General features: G+C 38.0%; 1 protein-coding gene and 1 long non-coding RNA gene across 3 annotated transcripts in view; one reads left to right on the forward strand and one right to left on the reverse strand.

Annotated features, from left to right (window-relative positions):
• The window catches only part of GRIP1 (glutamate receptor interacting protein 1), an 894,479-nt gene that overhangs the window by 510,357 nt on the left and 362,179 nt on the right, over positions 1–21,943 (forward strand). The window lies entirely within an intron of this gene.
• Positions 15,206–21,943, reverse strand: part of LOC142495190 (uncharacterized) — a 66,788-nt gene continuing 60,050 nt past the window's right edge. Inside the window, exon 3 of the long non-coding RNA XR_012801685.1 lies at positions 15,206–15,355. This is a non-coding gene — a long non-coding RNA (uncharacterized LOC142495190). The remainder of the gene's footprint in view (positions 15,356–21,943) is intronic.

A 21,943-nucleotide genomic window follows, 5' to 3' on the forward strand; every position in this document is an offset into this window, starting at 1 on the left:
AATTAAGGTATATCCAATTTATTAAAGTGTGTGATACTAGTATGCCAATTTTGGCTGTAATTGCTTGCCTTTTGCACAATCTTGAAGCACACACCAAACTCTGTTAATTTTTTATTGTTTTTAAGTTTTTCTTCGCCTTATTTAGAACAAGTTTACTAAATATACATTAAATAATGGTTCTTTTTTTACATTGCTGGGGTTTCGATTGCAGCCACAAGGGAGTTCTTTTTCTCCCACAGTTCATTCAAACTCAATTACTGCCTAGCAGCACCCCTAGGGTTCTAAATTCACTCATTAGCTCAGCGCCCTAATTGTAGAGCAGGATTTCTCACCGCTTCTGGGTTTTTCTTTATTGGGTAAAAAGGTGACGCATATACAGAGACAAATGATAAGCTTTATACAGTATTGTCTACTGGAGCATCTTTTTAACAGATGCAGCAGCGACTTTTACATTGAACAACAACAACAAAATCTGTGTTTTTATGAGGTCAACTATACACATACTACTTCAAAAACCCAGGCTCAGCAAAGTACCTAGTGGTTCTCTCTAATGAGAAAATGTCCATGGGTTCTTACATTTTATAGCAAACAATTACAGAAACCGCACATGGATCTGCACACTGTATCAAGGTATATTCTCACCATGAAGGCTTATTCAGAATTATCTGACAAATGTTTTATTTCTTATTTTCTTCTTCAAAACCTCTTCTGCCAATGTTAGTCACCGACTGGATTCATGGGAACGTTCACCTGTTGGCCAGTATTCCTGTCTGTACTGTACCTACAGTTTACCTGTTCTATTCCTGTGTTATTGTTCTTGTTCAGTTTACAATCTAGGTACATAGGACCATCTTCACAGGACATAATGAAGCACCATACCGATGTAGGAGCAAAATAAATGCAACGTTATGCAATATATCACTATTTGAGACAAAAAACAACAAATTAATATATAACCCTTTAAAGGAGCAATAGAAGCAATATCCTACATGTGTGCTTTTTTAACAATAAATCAGTTCTGTAGTATTAGATAATACTACCTTTTTTATTTTTAAATTAAACTCTTAATGCCATTTTTAATGAGTTTTAATATACTTGTGTTAACAAGGGTTAATACACATAGCTACCTAGCTGGCCCACCTTTCACCCCCACTTTTAAAACCAGTCATTGGCCCTTGATAACCTCCCTTCTAGACAAACACAGAAAACCAGACCAAGGCCAACCTGCCATAAAAACAATACCTTGTATTTTTAAGATACAACTTGCAATTCATATTAACCTCTGGTGTGCCAGAAACTTAAAATATTGAATATGTTCACAAGTGTAAAAGTGCAAACAAGTAGGGAGTTACTGTAAATCAACTCAAGTGGTGAGGTAAAATAAAAAGGGATCAAAACAAGAGAATATAACACCTCCCTTGAAAAATTAGTCTGCTGCTGTTCAATGATAATGGGTCAGCATCACAGGTCTAGAATGAATACAAAAAAGGAAAGTGCGAAAACTCTCTTAGTATAGTATTTAGGAGTATATAGTTGGTATCAAGCAAAGGTGAGATATGCACGTACAGCAAGATAGTAAAAACAAGCATTTAAGTATAGATCTTGTCCATGCTGTGTCTTAAAGTGATGTGACACACTGTTTGTCAAAACCTATCCTCATGTTTCTTGCACTTTCTAAAATCCTCCTCCTAAATTGTCCCTTTGTCCTCCCAATATACAGTAGATATGGCCACAAGGCCATTCTAGGAGGTAGATCATGTGTGTTACGTTGCAGGTTACATAGTGAGCAATGGGGAACACCTCATGTGAACCACTCGAAGCAAAATGCTTCCTATCCCGATGAAGCATTTTGCATGGCAAACACCTACCACAGGGCAAATTCCCCATCGTTTTTTCAGGTAACCCGGTTATATTCGTAACACTTTTAAGTGATGAACCAATATCACTAAGGGTAAGTATATTCTTAAAAAAAAAATGACAGCACATTGAGCAAGAATTCTTGAATTTAAGATGCAAGCTCTACATTTTTCAGTCAAATTGATGATATTTTCTATATCATTTGAATAATGATGGTATATCATTTGGCCATGTTTATATAAAGTGACAGAATTTCTTCGCCCTCGATTGCAATAAGGCTGTATCTGTTTGTCCGTTAATGTGTTTCCTGAAGAGTAATACTACATTTCTTAAAATCCTACAAATAACCCCACTCCGGAAATATCCATATTCATGACAGACAACCAACCAGAAACATTTTCTAACTTCTGTTCTCGTATGTATAGTCAACATAAAAGTGAGCAGTAAAATATTCTATACAGTGAGGTCTAATGCTTTTAATAGGTCTAGTCTATAGCAGTTGCAATGTATGTCCCAGTAAGATTATCTTCACAACTGATGCACTAATCTCTGTTATCCTATTTATTAACGCTGTATTCACTAAAGCAAATAACATAACGTTAACCCGGTTTTACTCCCGTAAAAAGCAGAGCGTTATTTCTAACGGACGTCCGTTTAAATGATAGGAAAATACGCCTACATGGTATGCATACAATATTCATTAAAGGAACAAACCTTGCTGACGATTTTTTTTTATATAGTATTGAAGCAGGGGGTCTCCTCTGGGGACCCCCTGCTTCTGGAGATACTTACCTCCTTGGTAGGTGATGGTAGCCGCTCTGTTCGGCTAGTTGGGCTTTAAAGTTTAAAGCTCCTGCTGACATTACGCGCACCAATGTCTGCGCACCAATGACATTACGGCTTCCTATTGGCCCACAGGGCACGGGAGCTTTGAACAGCGGCCATTACGTGATCCCTGGTAGCTGAGGAGAGCAGCTACCGGCACCTACTTCAGAGTTATCTTGAAAAACAGGGGGTCCCGGAGCTGAAACTAGCAGGGTTCAGCTCCGGAAACCCCCTGCTTCAATGCCATTTAAAAAGAAATAGCAAAACAAATCGCAGCATGGATTGCTGCTTTAAACCTAGTTAAGAATAACGCCAGGAATAATTTTATTTAAGCCAGGGGTGTGCAAAGTGGGGGGTAAGCTCCCAAGGGGGGTGGGAGATTTTTCAGGGGGGACGAGGTGGCTACAGAGGTCCTGCGCTCTCCCCCAAGGCATTTAAATGCCGGGGGATCGCGCAAGGCCTCTGCAGCTTCCTTTACCTGGTCTTCGGTGATGCGTCGCCATGGTAACCCGCCGAGCAGGAGAGGGGGGGCATGAGCAGGTGGGGGGCGCAGGGTCAAAACGTTGCACACCCCTGATTTAAGCCATACCTGACTCTGTTCCCATGTCTTGCTGGCCTCCAAGTGCCACAAAGTGGTTAATATATTCATACCACTAGGCTAAACTCTTGACTGTCTCATTGGTACCCAAAGGGGTTATAATAAAATAAAACCTCCTACCTCATCCATGTTGCGCTACTCTGCAGCCTTCAGGATCAATAACCCCCTGGAACCAATCCTCTGTAGTAATCCAAACTGCCGAAGCGCCCAAAAGTTACAATCGTAAAAAAAATTTTTATCCAACTGATGAACTAAAAAAAAAAACGGAGAAACAAACTGTGATGCGAAAAATTAAATTCGAGGCCAAATCCAGAGCCTTTTGGCGTACTGTAATCCTTCGGCATCCATGTCCCTCGAAGACCTGGTCGCAAACATGATAGTAGCCTTGATTAATCCCCAATTAATATATCTTCAAATTCTTCATCTTTTCTTCCTATCTGCCACCTCTCCGGACTCGTCCTCTCTGGCCATTGAATGGTGTGTCAGAATGGTGTGTCATGTGAGGCTGTGGCCCCTACATGGGGCCTGTTGCCTAATACAAGTGTTAACTCCGGTAAAATAACGTCTGTTCCTGTTTTAGCTAACATTACGATATTTGCTATGATTTTGTATACTTTGGTGGATCTAGCCTTAAGACTGGCTCTGCTAAATGACATCCAGCTAGGAAGTAGAGTGCACTGCCATTATTCATTTCTTGCTACAAAAATCTGATTCCCAAGGTCTCCAAATGATGTCCCGGGGAACTGTGCAAGATGAAATGCTGAATTAGTCATTGCTCTTTCACCCTGCATTATTACCACTGTCGCACAGACACTGTTATGCATAAATAGCTTAGTGACTATAGTGCCGATTCAGCCTAGTACCTCAGTTAGGCATACAGTAGTAATGGCACAAACTGGCATTCCCCACGAGATGGGGTTATGTTTACCATGAATTCTGATATTGGCTCAGTTCCTGGCTGCCATGTTCTAAACCAGGTTACTTATTGAAGTCTTATTAAAGCTGTGAATGAATACAGATTTTTGAGAAAGATCACCTTGGTATTCAGTATAATCTCAAATTATTATTTTTTTTCTGTTCTACTTCTGTGGGTGTTAAGATTGAAACAATAAACATGGTTGATTTGGGAAAACATGAAAATAGGAAAATAGCCCAAAACCTTTATACTGTAGTATCTGCTTGAAAGCAAGTTCTACAGAATGTAAAAGATTTAATATACCTATACATAGACTTCCATGTGATTAAAAAAAAAAGCCACAAGCAACATCTACTGCACCGACACACTTTATTCGAGCAAATACCCGGTATGTACCTGGCAGATACCTGGAATGCGCCACTCCTAACCTCTGACAAGCCCCGTTGCATTTGCCTTCCCAGCCTGGGTTCATGCCTGGCTGATGGGCGGCTGATCTGTTAAATGATAATGATTAGGATTTAATAGGCTGCAATGCTTCGCGTGTCTACCAGATGGCATAAATTCATGAATTGTAATGCAGTTTATATATATATACTGTGCAGTATTGCAGCCAGCGGGAATAAAATGCTTCAATCCCTGCTTGGAAAAAAACTCAATGTACTCGGGCAGAAAACAGTCACAAACCTCAATACACCCGGGTATACCCGAATTCGTGGGACTAGCCAAGCTCGAATAAAGTGTGTCGCCAGTGTATAATGCATACATTCTCTTACAAAGCTCTCAGGTAGGTTTACTTATGTCAAATTTGTGATAAAAGAAAAGTATTCTTTTTCTCCTGACTGTAGAATCTTCTTCTTTCTATTCAGTCATTGCACATTTAGGCGTGTTATGTGGTCAAATGTTGACCTGGATCCTCGCTTTATTTTTTAAATGGAAATCAATTCCCCATTTCCTGCTTCCCTACGGAGTCTCAACTTTTTTAGAGTCTTTTAAGTTGACTGCTAGGAGAAACGGTACTAAAATGTGGAGTTGCTGGGGTGGAAAGGAAGGCTGTCACGGCTGACATCTTCTTTGACCCACAGTGGTTCACAGTCTTTGCTTTTATTTTCACTGTGCTTTTTGAGTTTTTAAAGGTAGTGCGTTGAATAAGACCCCTGCAGTGTGTTTCTGTGTTTTGTGTGTTTGTGGGTGTATAGGGGGGGGGCTGTGTGTTTTTGTGAGTGTAGAGGGTGGAGGAGGGCTGCAGTGTGTTTTGTGGGTGTAGAGGAGGGGGTCTGCACAGTGTGTAGGGGGGACTGCAGAGTGTGTATATAGAGTGGGGGTTGCAGTGTGTGTGTGTATATAGAGGTCTGCGTGTATGTACAATTTCCTTTTAATAAACTTGCAGTAAAAGCAAAATATCAATATGACTAGAAAAAATGTATCTTTTTTATGAAATTTTTTAATTTTTTTTAAAAATAAGCCTACATTTAGCCTATAATAGTTATAATTTCCTCAGAACAGGGCATTACTGGCCAATATTGCCCTGGCTGGGTTAAAGTCCCTCGGCTTCGCTTCGGGCCTTCAACACTTCCAGCCAGGGCATTATTGGCCTGTAATGCCCTGTTCTTCGGGGATTATTACTTAAGTAATGAGCACACTACCGGCCTCTGCCTTTACAGAATACGACAGAAATGTAACTGTTTTAATGATGGGCAGGACCGGCTGGGAATATTGCGGGGCTCAGTGCAGGACATGTGGTGCGGGACCTCTTACCTTGTCCTTCGCCATCTCTTCCTGCACGGTGCCTCATCATGGCGCAGAGATGTCTAATGGTGTCACATTGCCATGACAATGGGACGTCATTGGGCGTCTCGTTGTCATAGGTCATGACGTCCCATTGTCATGGCAACATGACGCCATGTGACGTTGCGGCACCATGATGAGGGACAAAAAAAAAGTGCGAGCTGTGTAGCGCTATTCTAAATAAAATTGATATATATCAATAGTTAACACTCTAATAATAATATAAACTGATAAATAATATTAGGGCTGCCAACTAAAAATCACTAACTACCCAAAGTGAGTGATATTACAAACAGGCAAAAACAGATGATAGGGTCGCCCTTACAACTATATAAAATAATTGTAATATAAATATGACGATTAACATATAAATTAATCCAAAAGTGAATGTGCACAAATACAACCGTGATAAAGTGACAGGATGCTGAAATTGTCCAAAAAAAAGTTCCATGGATGTAGAAAACTGGGATCAGCCGTTGCTCAGCACATGGAAAGAGATAAATGAAACAACATAGTGTGATAATGTTTGGGGAAAATGCACCTAAAAAAATATTAATATAGACAAAATAAATGAAAATGAAAAAAATTAGTGATTGAGCAAGCACTAAAAATGGACAAAAAAAACTATTTATTAAAAAGACAAAAATCTAAGCAAAAGATAAATTAAAAACTAGACATCCACTTGTACTGCGTCCGGCAACTATAAGAATCCTACTTACAAGCTGCAAGTAGGTCAAGCGCATTAAGAATGATTAGTGGATGGCTTCTCCTCCGCTTCGGATGTACCGCAGGAATGTCCTCTCCTTCTCCTACCCAGACCTGCTGGGTGTTGGGAAAGACCTCCGCCTGCTGGGGAGTTGTTAAGAAAGCCTCCAGACCTCTCCCGCTCGCAACTTCGGCTCCACTCCCAGCAACTGCTCTGCCTCTCCCTCTCTCGCAAGAATCCGCCGTCGGAGGGGGCTGATGCCAGATGTGGCTCCAAAGCCTCTCGATTGTGGAGGGTGAATGGATACGGGCACAGAACGCGGAAGCGGAGCAACGCCGAACACCAGGGGAGGGTGTCTGGGACTGAAGCTTCCTCCGGGCAGGAGATGGGGACACTACGGCTATTCCGGTGTATGCTCACACCACGGATCAATCAACACAGATGTGCCTCTTATCAACTTACTTTTGTAAGTGTTTTTAACAGTTATCTTTTAGCATTAAATTTGACATACTGCACTATGGGTCTTGCGCCCTTTTTTTCTTTTTATTTAATATCAAATCAATCAATCAATAATGTGAAAAGTCAGGGGAAAAAAAACTAAAAAAGAAAATCCCTCTCACCCTCCCCCCTCTCTCCCTCCTCACCTCACTGTGACTCCTGTAATTAGGTTTGTGTATAGATAACTGTATTAAGCACTGCACTGATGAAGGTCCCATTGTGGGGACCGAAACGTTGATTTATCCAGGGATAAATATTTTTTTGTTACACACCTGCAATATGCTGCCTTGTTCATTGCCTGGATTTTGGGTTTGGATAAGGTATTACTTTACTTTACTTTCTGCCTATTCACCCACGGATGGGTATAGGCAACTTCCACGGAAAACTTCACTTTAAAAAAGATCCATGGATGAACCGCTGACCTTCCTACTTGCAAGGCCAATACCCGGAATTGGACGTCCAACTAGGAAATTAATCTCCTTTATCCTCACTGCGGCTAGATGTGAGATAGCGGCTTCCTGGAAGAAACAAACCACCCCATCCAAAAGGTCTATTAAAAAAAGGATCAGTGAAGTGATGCTAATGGAGAAGCTGACAGCAATGCTCAGACAAAAGCTCTTCGCATTCTATAAGATATGGGAGCCCTGGATACTACTCACGAGATGAGGGACCCACGTAGACACCTCCCTAGAGATCAAACTCAGACCCCAAGCCCTCGCGCCTGCCCCCCGACACTGACAGACTCTGGAATGTGGCCCCCAGGCTGTGCACACCCCCACCCCCCCCGCCCCTCTGTCCTCCTTCTACGAAGACTTCCTCTTCAATGACAATCAAGGTTGTCTTTCTTTTTCCCCCAAAAAAAAGGTTAAAATGTTTACGTATTAGGCTGTGAAATGTATCTGAATATCACCTGTTGTATCAATGCCTCATAAAAATATTTTGAAAAAAAAAAAAAAAAAAGATCCATGGATGGGTAAGGTATACATTTATTTTATTCTTGTGATGCATCTATGCCAATACCTGTTTGAGGTGTGTGTATACACACACACACACACACACACACACACACTATGTTGGCTTCTATTGCAGCCTGGGATCAGTCCTGACGATCAACACTTTATATAGCAACTGTAAATATTACTGTATGTTCATTTGCATGTCTTTGGCAGGTCTGCAACCCTGTCTTTCCCCATTGTCACCCAGCATACAGCGCTTCCACTGCAGCAAGGGATTCTGGGAAATGACATGCAAATGAGCACTCCGTGCCACCTTTTGTCTCAAGCTCGTATTACACAAGCCAATCCTCAAGCCAATGCATGCTGTTTTAAACACAGCTTTTAGACAGAGGCTGGGATGAGATGCAAAGCCATTAAACCCACTCACAGACATGTTTCAACCTTGATATTTATATATATATATATATATATATATATATATATATATATATATATACACGTCAGTTAGCCATTAAAGGCATTATTTCTACCTTACTTTATTTATTCTTTTATAAAAGCTTATTTTTCGAACTAACGTTTTTGAACATTATATGTCGTTACTTTAATACTCATTTTTTTTTGCACCCATTTGCTTGCGACATATTACATTCCCACGACAGAGTTTTTACTAATGAATATTCTTATGTGCTTATATGCAAATTTAGCCTGAGAAACCAATTCATTTCTAGCTAAATATGGACATGTAAACACAACCTTGACATGTGTTCAGAAGTAATAAGCCATTAAAAAAAAAAAGGACTAGCACAGACCGTACAGTATATCAGCAGAGACCCACAGCTCAGACTGAATTGTGACAAGTGATCATCATTTTAGTACAACCGACAGGCTATCATAAAATGCTCACCGTTTCCAATCTCGCCTAAACCACAAGGGCAGAGTAACAGGACCGTGCTATATCATTTTAAAAACATTGGAGAATACATATTGTAAGCTTGTAATGGGAAGTGGTAAGAAGCCAGACTGATTGTAGAACTTACATTATTATGGTATTGATTTTCTTCACTTGGTTTTAATGAAATAGAAAACTGGTGACAATTTGAGATGCATGGTGTGCATTTACTGTATAAGGAGAGAGTATGGTGACATTTGGAAATCTAAGTCTCATGATCTTCTAATGGACCCAGACAATTAATTGTGTCACATAAAAACGAAAGAAAATATATTGCAATAATGTCACCGTATTACAGACCAATTTTGCAATAAACGATATTAACAAATCTCTAAATTTCTCTGAGCATCTACAATGTGTCTAAGATTTTTGTTCATCGTTGTTTTATTAGGTGTAATACTATATTTTCACTGTCAAGAAGGTCAGCAATTTGGTATGTACTTTGACAGTTGAGGAATTCTGCCTGATGTCTTCTGTTAACATGGATACCGGACCTCCGTAAGCCCGACCTCCTGCTCACAAACATTAGGTTTGTTATATTGCTCCACACTTTAGCATCATAGAGGGCTAATGAAGTGAAGTTAGCGGTGCTTACAGGAGGAGAAGGAGTGGCCCAGTGGTAGCTGTGATAATGCAGTTTGAAGATGTAGCGCACTGATTTCTCAAAACACACTTTAAAAAAATACTATTTTTGCATTTAAAATTTTTTGAACATACTAGTCACACACTTTGAAAGAAAGCCTGAACTATATACTATTTATGTACTGTATTTAAAAAATGACGTAGATGTTTGTGGGTTTTTTCATATATACACACCTTTTGTTTACATTTGTGTGTAAAATATATACATTTATATATTCTTGTGATAATAAATATATATATATGTATATACAGTGTTCGACAAACCTATACATTTGCTCGCCCCGGGCGAGTGGATTTAACCCCCGGGCGAGTAAATATTGGCCCAAGCAGCACACGTTTGGTACTAGGTGGCGAGTAGATTTTTTTGTGTGGCGAGTAGATTTTTTGGTGATTTGTCAACCACTGTATATATATATATATGTAACGGTGTTTCCCCAACCCTATGGGAGATTCCCCTGTTACAGGGTGTATGGTGCATGCTACCTGTTGGCTCACAAGAGGCTGAGGTGTCCGCCGGTGTTTGTGGGGACTACAGAACAGGCTTCTGGGGTACATACCCGACATTTACTCCATGGTACGCAGCGCCTCCATCTGCTGTAGCTTCCAGATGTATGAAGGTAATCTCCCACAGTAGAACAGACTCCTCTCCCCCCGGAAAGATTACACACTCCTCTCCCCCCGGAAAGATTGCACACCAAGCAGGAGGTATATATAACAGGAACTGGTTTATTCTTCTGCTCCCAGCACAGTCTCTAGGCACTTCTGCCCAATGCAGTCACAGCTCTGGTCTCTCAAATTTCAGATGTTCCCTGGACCTGCACTATGGGTCAAGGGCCCCTGCAGCAGTCCTAGCTCTTCCCTGATCCTCTAGCAGAACCAGGGGAGTAGGTAATCACTTTCCCCCGAAGGGAAGAGAACCTGGGCCTGCCAGTACACAGCAGCCTTGTGTGATACCTTGTCTCTCTAATGGTAGAGACCAACTAACAATTAGGAGATGCAACCCCTTGAGTACAGTAGGGGGTGTGTACCAGGTCTGAACCCAGGATTGGGTAGAATACAGACCTGAACCCACCTCCTCCCCTGTCCTCAAGGGTACTGCCTGAGTGTGGAAAACCCGTGATTGTCGTATCACTGCCTGCTGTTACCAGACCTGACATGTCAGGATAGGGTAGAATAGTAGCCAGACATGGCATGGCTATATATATAATGTGTACAGAAATGTTGTCGGAGATTAAATGTCCTAGCTATCTTATCTCCAGTTTAATATTCTTGATGGACTTTGAGTGTATACTGGCCAACATATCTCCTTTCTTAAATCCAGTAGTGAGTTGAAAAAATATCTGTTTAGATTAGAGACCATTGATTATTTTTGAGTGAACGAAAGGCAAAAGCCATTAAATAAATACTGCATCTTTAAATGAACATTAAGTGATACGATACATATTACAGGGGACAACAGCCACAGTTTAACTCTACAGGACTTACATTTTTTTTCTTAATTCTTTTGTCTGCAGTTTTCATACACCTAGCCACATCTTTACCTCTCGCATTCACTCATTCAGGGACATATCGCTTTCTTTATATGCTAAATAATCATTTTTTTGTTTGTTTTACAACTCTGACCGTGTACACAGCTTACAATTGAAATTTTGGTGTCTGAGGCACAGGGAGATAGAATGAGGTATCCAATGTCACAAGGAGAACAGACACTGAGATTTGAAATGGGGTTTACCTTCTTCAATGTCAGGGTTCCTATCTGTACGATATGTAACTATCAGCCCCATAAACGGAATGTCATAGAACATGTCATTGTTAAATCATGCTTTGATTTTCCTGAGTCATATAACTGATGTTCTTTGATGTAATTAATTTGTGAGCCCTGGTAAGACCATTTTCAACTGTATTAAATACAATTATTAAAAATATTTCTAATTATATTTGTTGAGCACTCCTGTCAGATATCATTATAATATTTGTAGCTCAAACATAGCCAGATTGTCTTACTTAGCATAGTTTACATTGGCTCAAACATTATTTAATAACCTCAGATATGATTACACTCAAATATGATATAATAAAATGACATTCACACAGGTATCTCTATATTTTAGACTAAAACTGTTGTAGTCAAATTAATTTAAACGCAAAACATATTTATAGGACATTTAGGGGATTATTAATAAAACTGTGATCCTGCACATCAGGGCACCTTGCACAGAAAACCCAATCGGCAATATCCCAGTTTAATAAATAACCCCCTAAGTGTATATATTTTCTAAGATGAAATGAATGTTGGTAATCACTGTAAAATTCATTTGATAATGCAGTGGTGGCTATAGTTGGTGTTTAATGAGCTTATGAAGTACTGTACCTCATGAGGAGCAGAAAGCAAGGCACTCATTGCGGTTTTTCTGTCTACACATCAGCTCACAATGCTCATTAAACCTCTCTCTGCAGAGCGAAAGACACTAAACACGGTCTTTGGCCTTCTCACTAACCCCTTTACAGACTTCTTTAGTAGTAAACATTCAAGTTTTTTCATCTCTTTTATCTCATGTGAAGAATGTTTTTTTTTTACTTTGTAGTAACTTGCGGATCTAACGTTTTCTATAATGCTTTATAATATTTTACTTTGGAAAATGCTGGCCATCATATGGTAATATTGGCTCTCATAATCTTGGGTGTGGTTATGATGGTCTTTTGGACGTTTCAGTGATGTATTGGTAAGATAGAGAACGGTGCTTCCATTATGGTTTTCTGGCTAACTTAGTAATGGATTTGCAACTCCCAGCGTGACATCCATGGAGTACCTTCCTCATCTTTATTTTGCAACAAGCTGTGTCCTGAGCTGATTATTCTTAAGTGTGTGAAGCTGTATTGTGTGAATTCAAGTATCTTGAATGCACATGATTGTGGGTTCAGTTCTCACCTGGACTGCTCTGCACTCTGTGTGGTCATGAGGATCGTACAAATAAAATGGTATCCCCTGTGCCTTCCCAGGACATACTTGGAAAAAAGGTATCTCAATGTATCTTTTGTCCATAGCATTTGTAGACTGAACTAGAATTCACTGGTATCTGTGTAAGAAAACCTGAGCTCAATTGAAATGACCATGGTCTGGTGTATATTTCAATATTATTCTTGCATAGAGGGGATTCTCCACTTCAGCGAAAAATGATCAGCATGTGAAGATTTAACAGATCACTAGCTAATGCTGTGTGTAAATATATGTACATAGATACGTGTGTGTGTGTGTGTGTGTGTGTGTGTGTATATATATATATATATATATATATATATATATATATATATATATATATATATAAAGAAGAAAGCGCCCGATCCTAGTGCAATAAGTTCAAAATAGACATTTAATATTCCCAAAAATCTAACAAATAAAAAGTCACAAACAACAGATATTAGAGAACGTGTTATGAGATAATACTCATGCACCAGTGGCTGGATACTGGGCTCCTCCGATCATATGCCTCATGATGGCGTCAGTTCCACACTCCTCTGAGCTTCCATCCAGCAGGAACTCAGGGAGCTATGCAGCCGCTATTGTCGTCCCTCATGAACAGTGCACGAGGATGAATAGTTCGGGGCAAGGCAGGAAGAGGCAATGGAGTCACATGAATGGAGCTATCAGCGAGCTAGAGTCCAGTACTGGGTAACAGGTGAATGCGCTCACACTAGCAGCACAGTGCACACCCTACGCGTTTCTTCACGTCAATTGATTTCATCAGGAGATGAATATTAGGTGCTAGTCATAGGTATATATACACACATAATACAATTAATTAAAATATAAGCCAATTAAGCACATGTGTCATAACTACCTATACTGATTACCTGTGGTATAATGATACCACTATCAATGCTATTGTAATACATATACTAATTACAATTGTATATACCAAATAAAATATATAAAATGATATACAAATTAAAAAAAACAATAATATACACATAAATATATAGAATCATACTGCTATCCACCAAACCCAATATGTATTTATAAATCTGGGAAGAAGTACATACTCTGTGAATCAGTATTGAATGTGAATAACTGCATATACATGCTGCATATCTATAAATAAAATCAACCAATAGTTATCTATGTGCAAATATTGAATTAATTTTGTAAATAAGAGGACATGATAAATGAATGGCTGTATGGAACCAAGGAAACAACATACTCCTAACAATAAAAATCAAATTATATATATATAGATATATATATATATATATAAAAAAAATAAAAAATAATAATATAAATCTAAATTAACATGTGTAGTTTGTCTCTGTATAACCATACAACCATTCAGGGCTATTATCAAAAGAGAAATATAAACCTTTTAGATGTAAATCATATATATATATATATATATATATATATATATATATATATATATATATATATTAAATGACGTGATCCATCCCATATTATAAATGTATAATGAAACATATTCTGTAATTAAAAAATAAAACAAATGAATATTAGCATAAAATATACCTTATCTAAATTATTTATCTAATATATAAACCTAGGAAAGGAATAGATCATCTAAACATACATGTATCTACAGTAACTGTCCAATTGGTACCGTAAACATGTAAAATATCTATTTAAATATATTAATATACATGTTTAGAAAAATATCCAACATGACTAATAAATTACCAACAACTATTCTTATAAATAAAACATAAGTAATCTCCAGATGTGTCAAACATCTAAAAACCACTAATTCTATTTCATCATTTTCAAATGGGTCTGTGCATCTAGTAAAGGGACATATAGATTGCTTGTCCACTTTCGTGGTTTATGTCATTATGTGTCCGTGTGGTATCCATATATATTGGTAGGACAGCGTGATCTCTTAGCACACGGTTCTTGGAACATCGTAGAAATATTATACACGGATTACAAACACATAGCTTATCTCGCCACTATAAGTCTATGCATAATCAAGATCCAGCCACATTAGTGGTAATGGGCATAGAAGCTATTAAATCTACTCTACTAAGTGGTGATAGACAAACTTTTAAATCTACGAGAAACATACTGGATCTACACTCTTAATACATTGAATCCAGGTGGCTTAAACGATAGTATTGACATCAGTACTGTGGTTTAATTTTGGTTATGCTTCATTCTTTCCCCTCTATGATGACGACAAATAAAGGTCTGGGTTGAACATGCTTGACATGTTCCCTTTATATTTTGTCTCATGGGATTTTTCTCTTTTTCACATATTATTTCATATATATTGATCAACACAGCACATATAATTTAGAGTTAATATACATATTATATTTTTTTATATATTTAATTATACATATTATAAAATAATAATCTATTAGTGAGTTATTCATTCACTATTACACATGGGTATTTTGTTATATATATTTATAACACATTAACACAATTTATTTCAATATATTTATTCATATTGTAAATATACACTGTATTTAATCACACTAATAGGTTATTGGTATTCACGTTAGGTATACACATATATAATCAACACTTAATGGGCTGTATAGTACAGTCTTGACATGTTTGCGATGCTAGTGATCTAGGATACAAGCTCGGGTCTGTTCATTCCTTCTTTCTTTGCTGCGAAAGATAAGATACAATATGTCAATATCAACTATTGATGTAACTATATATATAATATATATCATTAGATTGATACCACTGTGAGGTATTCGCAGTGGTGGTATATTTAGTTATCTTTATATAGATGTAATATATTCATCTTTTATAGTTTCACCTCACTATCACAATATATAACATGATATTTATGTAATCTTGAGACTACTTATGTTTTATTTATGAGAATATTTGTTGGTAATTTATTAGTCATGTTGGATATTTTTCTAAACATGTATATTAATATATTTAAATAGATATTTTACATGTTTACGGTACCAATTGGACAGTTAGATACATGTATGTTTAGATGATCTATTAGATATATTAGATAAATAATTAGATTAGGTATATTTTATGCTAATATTCATTTGTTTTATTTTTTAATTACAGAATATGTTTCATTATACATTTATAATATGGGATGGATCACGTTATTTAATATATATATATATATATGATTTACATCTAAAAGGTTTTATATTTCTCTTTTGATAATAGCCCTGAATGGTTGTATGCTTATACAGAGACAAACTACACATGTTAATTTAGATTTATATTATTATTTTTTATTTAAATTAATTTAATTTAAATTTTTTATATATATATAATTTGATTTTTATTGTTAGGAGTATGTTGTATCCTTGGTTCCATACAGCCATTCATTTATCATGTCCTCTTATTTACAAAATGAATCCAATATTTGCACATAGATAACTATTGGTTGATTTTATTTATAGATATGCAGCATATATATGCAGTTATTCACATTCGATACTGATTCACAGAGTATGTACTTCTTCCCAGATTGATAAATACATATTGGGTTTGGTGGATAGCAGTATGATTCTATATAATTATGTGTATATTATTGTTTTTTTAATTTGTATATAATTTTATATATTTTATTTGGTATACAGTATACAATTGTAATTAGTATATGTATTACAATAGCATTGATAGTGATATCATTATACCACAGGTAATCAGTATAGGTAGTTATGACATGTGCTTAATTGGCTTATATTTTAATTAATTGTATTATGTGGGTATATATACCTATGACTAGCACCTAATATTCATCCCCGGATGAAATCACTTGACGTGAAGAAACGCGTAGGGTGTGCACTGTGCTGCTAGTGTGAGCGCATTCACCTGTTACCCAGTACTGGACTCTAGCTCGCTGATAGCTCCATTCATGTGACTCCATTGCCTCTTCCTGCCTTGCCCGGAACTATTCATCCTCGTGCACTGTTCATGAGGGACGACAATAGCGGCTGCATAGCTCCCTGAGTTCCTGCTGGACGGAAGCTCAGAGGAGTGTGGAACTGACGCCATCACGGGGCATAAGATCGGAGGAGCCCAGTATCCAGCCACTGGTGCATGAGTATTATCTCATAACACGCTCTCTAATATCTGTTGTTTGTGAGTTTTTATTTGTTAGATATTTGGGAATATTAAATGTCTATTTTGAACTTATTGCACTAGGATCGGGCGCTTTTTTCTTTTTTTCTACAGATCATTGGAAAGTCGTTGGCTCCATAAAGACGGCTGCCTGGATCCAGCATTAAGAATCATCTACAAACATTTTCATTTTTGGGAACATTTTACAGTGGACTTCCACCTTTACTGGTGTTTGGACTTGATATTGGTTTGATTGCATTTAATATATTTATGCACAATTTATATATTTATATCTGTTTCACCTCCATATCAGGTTTTCCCTCTAATTTAACTATATAGTCTTTTATATAGGCTCATAGAATGTATTATTTGATCACAAATTACATCACTAGTTAGACATTGTTTATATATTATATATTTAAAATTTTTATATTAGGTTACACTTTATTTCATCTCTTTGTTGTTATATATATTTTTTATTTATAATATTATACTTATCCACTTAGGGTGTTATTTTTATATATTATCTCTAATTAATGATTATTCAACACCAGATTTTTAGGCGCAGTCTTTTATCTGTCAATCAATCAATCAATATATATATATTTATATATGTATTCACACCTACATAATGCTTTGCTGGCAAAGAAGGTAGTAGTAAAGGAACGAGAGGGAGTAGGGGGTATGATACCTTTTATTGAACTAACAAGTAGTTGAAATGTTAGATTTCGAACCTCTCTGGTTCCTTCATCACAGTTCCCGATGAAGGACCCTAAGAGGTTCGAAAGCTTGTAATATTTCAACTATTTGTTGGTCCAATAAAAGGTATTATATCCCCTACTCCCTCTCCCTCCTTTGTTACTATATGGAAGAAAGGACCAACACGGCGACCCACCCTTCTTTGCTGGCGAATAATAGGTCTTTGGCAAATATGTTTTTCTCCATTTGATGGAAACATGACTGGGAAAAGCATGAATTTGAAATATGTCTATGAAAAGGGGCTGAGGAGGTTCTGGATATAAAACAGGGCTTTCCTGATGGAGAGACAAGACAAATGTGTGTGGTTTATATGCAGCAACCAGATATGATCATATATTTTTTCTGTATGCAGTTTACCAGAGCCTTTGATGTACAGTATACCAGGGGTAGCCAACTCCAGTCCTCAAGCACCATCAACAGGTCAGGTTTTGAGGATATCCTTGCTTCAGCACAGGTGGCTCAATCAGTCAATGACTGAGTCACTGATTGAGCCACCTGTGCTGAAGCAGGATTATCCCTAATACCTGGCCTCTTTGTGGCCTTTGAAGACTGCAGTTGGCCACCGCTGATGTATATAAATAATACCAGAATAGGCTTGTTTATTTTGAAATACTTTTTTTTTTTAAGGTATTAAGTACCTAGTCTTGACCTTATACGCACATCACTGCCATTTAGTTCATTTTGGTTCTGTGTAGTGCAGAGTTTGTCTTATTATACAGTATCTTTATCATTGTTAGTAGGTTGAAGGAGTTAATAACGACTCAGTGTCAGCTTCGGTACTATTCATCATGTTTGCTAAGTTCCAATAAACACTTTATTTTTGGTCTTCCCATTTTTTATCTTTTGTGCTTGCTGGAACAAAACAACTTGGATTGCTCCTTTAAACATTTTTTAAACTAAAATGCCCCCCACCCCCTCCCCTAGGTGAGAAGATTTTTGAGATCAGAAGGTGCCCGGGTGTTTACGGATGTTTAAAGGTACCATGTCACACGAGCCAATAGCAAACTGCGAGGACGAATTTCATAGCTTCATATTGACCTGGACAACACAGGACCTTTAAACAGCCAGATTGGGTGCTCAACCAGGACTGCTACTGGCAGCACTTTTTCAAGGTATGCATCTTGGGAAGCAGGGGGTCCCAGAACTGAAATTTAACCGATTCAGCTCTGGAGACACCCAGCTTCCCACCAAGTATAAACAAAACAAAACCCCAAGAGGCAATGGCTCTTTAAGGATGGTAAACGTTTGAGCTGGATTTACATCCCAACATGTTTCTCACTGTAATGTACTCCGAGTAATCTCTATCTGCGGGTGTTTGAACTTCATATGTTAATTTGTGCAGTGGACTAAAGTTTTTTTTCAGGCATGTTACAGTGACCCATTTTCTGGTTTGATAAGTGACATTTGAATTGAATCTACCAAACATACTCTAAATGTAATAATAGTTGGAGAAAATACATTTTGACAGAAAGAAGTATGAAGGATTGAAACCGGTCTCCTCCCGACCCCTCCCCCCCCTTTTTTTTAGCATCAAAATCAGTCAACACTGATAGCTAATAATATGCTTCAGATAAAACAATAGACTTGCGTACTGAGGTGAATCACATTTTTCATCATTATTAAAATATCTCCAATTTGTAACATGGCTAAGGGACTTATTCACAAAGTCCAATTGCTGAAATGTAATGACCATTCTCTATATGTTTCGACTATGCATAAAACACCCTACAAGAGAACACGTAGCACAATTCGTTTAGTTTTGCCATTGATTGATCTGCAATGCTAAGTGCCCCTCTGGCCGGGAGAGGGGATTGTGTATTTCCTTCCAAGCATCATTTTATCACAAGATGACTGGGAGATGATGGCATATACTTTAGAGGACATGTTCCTTAGATTAAAAGAAAAAAAAGAGGGGTATGAGTCAGTACAAAATGTTAAAACATGCAATCAGTTCTGTATTTTGCTGCATGGCATAACTGCAAATATACAATGTGAGAATAAGATGATGAATCATTGAGATTGCACTGCCATGATTAATTTTGTGCTACACACATTTTTGACCCTCAAGTCAATATAGGAAAGTGCATCTCCCACCCGCAGAGCATGAAAATGTAGCCATCACAAGCATGTTTGTCATTTGCATGGGCGTTGTGATTAAGACCGTTCCAAAGAGTGGGAGGATATGAAATACTGTTTTTAGCAGATTATCTGGCTGTCACAATTCACTTTGACCACAGGAGGGTTCCCTGTGCTGTGTTTAGGAGGCAGATCGCTATATTGAGCTGGTCTTCCTGCAATGCTATACCTGAAAGCATCTGAATGGCAGTAGCTCTTTGTTCTTTGAAAGGCTACACAGGGTGTTCACTTTGTGAAATTCCTCCCTTATCTTAGCATGCAAGAGGAATGCAAAGACGTGCAGGGGCTGGGATTCAGAATCTTTCTTCAATGAAAAATACATTTCCAAATAAATACTGCATGCTTTCTTGTATTAACTGAATCACTGCATTTAAAATAGATTTTAAATAATTAATTTGAGTGGGTAAAACTAATGCATGAAGGAGCTACATTTCTCTAGGCCAGTGGTTTCCAACCTTTTTTTGGTTAAGGAACCCCAAGTGCATTCTGAGGAACCCCAACCCTCTCTAATAGCAACTTTGTTATCAGATGCATTGTAAATTCTTCCGTATTTGGTACCATTTTCAAATGACCAGAAAATTGCAGGGGACCCTTTAAAGATGCCAATGGGACCCAAGGGTTCCTGGGAACCCTGGTTGAAAAACACTGCTCTAAGCACTATTTCAAAAACAAAAAAAATTGCATGGAGGGGAGATATTAACAGATATGTCTGTAGTTAGAAGGGGGAAAATAGGGGTGTTTAGCACACTTTGAGCATTGGTTCCAACCGGCAATTACATACCTACAGAGGCTATATTATTTAAATATTTAATTGTAAAAGTATTGTGACATTGCTATGTAATGTGTGAGCTTGTCAATGTGTGGACTTAATATTTGACATTCTATGGGTCAATTATCAATTAAATGTGCTGGTACAACGCATACTGTATGAACATTGGGGTTTTTTTTCATTATCGTTAACCGAAGGAGGGCAAGTAATTCAGTTTGTGCTGGATTGGAATGGTTGTTAAATGGTAGGATACAATATATTCTTAAATAATGAAGTGCTCATCTTATATTGAAATGATGAATGTTTTCAAAAGTAGAACAGAAATTTGCTATTTTGGGTGTGTTATTTATGGTACAGGAAGTTGCAGGTATTGTAGACCTCAATATAATTTTCAACTCCATAAATAATAGCAACATGATGAATAATGTAATAAAATGAACATGATGGCACAACGTTTCAGGTGTCTAAGCCCCTTCGTCAGGCAAAAATGACGATATGTAGTGAACCAGGGCATAACAACACTTTTTTATAGCCTTGGTGAAAGTGCTGTACCTGATGATGATCCATGAGCGGTGGCAAAGATTGTAATGTATCACCTATGTTGGTCCAATAAACTCCTTCCGTCGTTATTATACAACATGTTTACAAACTAACTTTATAAAATGATTTATTTATTTATTTATAAAAATATTTTGCCTGGAAGTAATACATTGATTGTTACCTCTCGTTTTCAAGTATGTCCTGGTCACCGAGTTATTTAAGAATACCTATGCGTCAGATTTGATAAAATACATAAATCGCCAATATGCAACCCCGTAATCCAGCGGTACGCAAACTGGAGGGTGCGCCCCCCCAGGGGGGTGCAAGATTATTCAGGGGGGGGGGCGCGACGGTTGCAGAGGCCCCACGCTCTTCCTCCTAGGCATTTAAATTAATGCCGGGAGATCGCGTGAGGCCTCTGCAACTTCACTTACCTTTTCTTCGGCGACGCATCGCTATGGCAACGCGGGGTCATGTGGTGTCACGTTGGCATGGCAACGTGACGTCATTTGACGTTGGAGAGGAGGTAAGGGAGGGGGGGCGAGCAGGGAGGGAAGCAGGAAGGGGGGCGCACGCTGGTAAGATTGCGCAGCGCTGTCTTAATCTGTTCATCGGCACTAGGGCCCATGGAGGGATTGACCCTTTAAACCTCTCTTCCAGCAGGATGTTATTCTCACAGCTGCTCATATTGGATATAGTTTCACCTTTGCTTGGTATTGTAGAATAGCACGCATTGCCTGTTTCGTGTCGGAACTGCCTTGTAACTTATCATTAACAGGATCTATGAAGATCGCAAACTGGTGTCTTTAGTTCACAAAACAGTGAGAGAGTCTAATAGCCAGTTTGCAACATGCAATTTGGAAGCAGCTGCAATGCATTCTTCAAACTTCCATTACAGTAGCTCATAAAAGCAGTATGAGAAATGCTGTGGACTGTCTGAGAGA

The sequence above is a fragment of the Ascaphus truei genome, chromosome 5 (genome assembly GCF_040206685.1).
Source record: "Ascaphus truei isolate aAscTru1 chromosome 5, aAscTru1.hap1, whole genome shotgun sequence".
Lineage (NCBI taxonomy): Eukaryota > Metazoa > Chordata > Amphibia > Anura > Ascaphidae > Ascaphus > Ascaphus truei.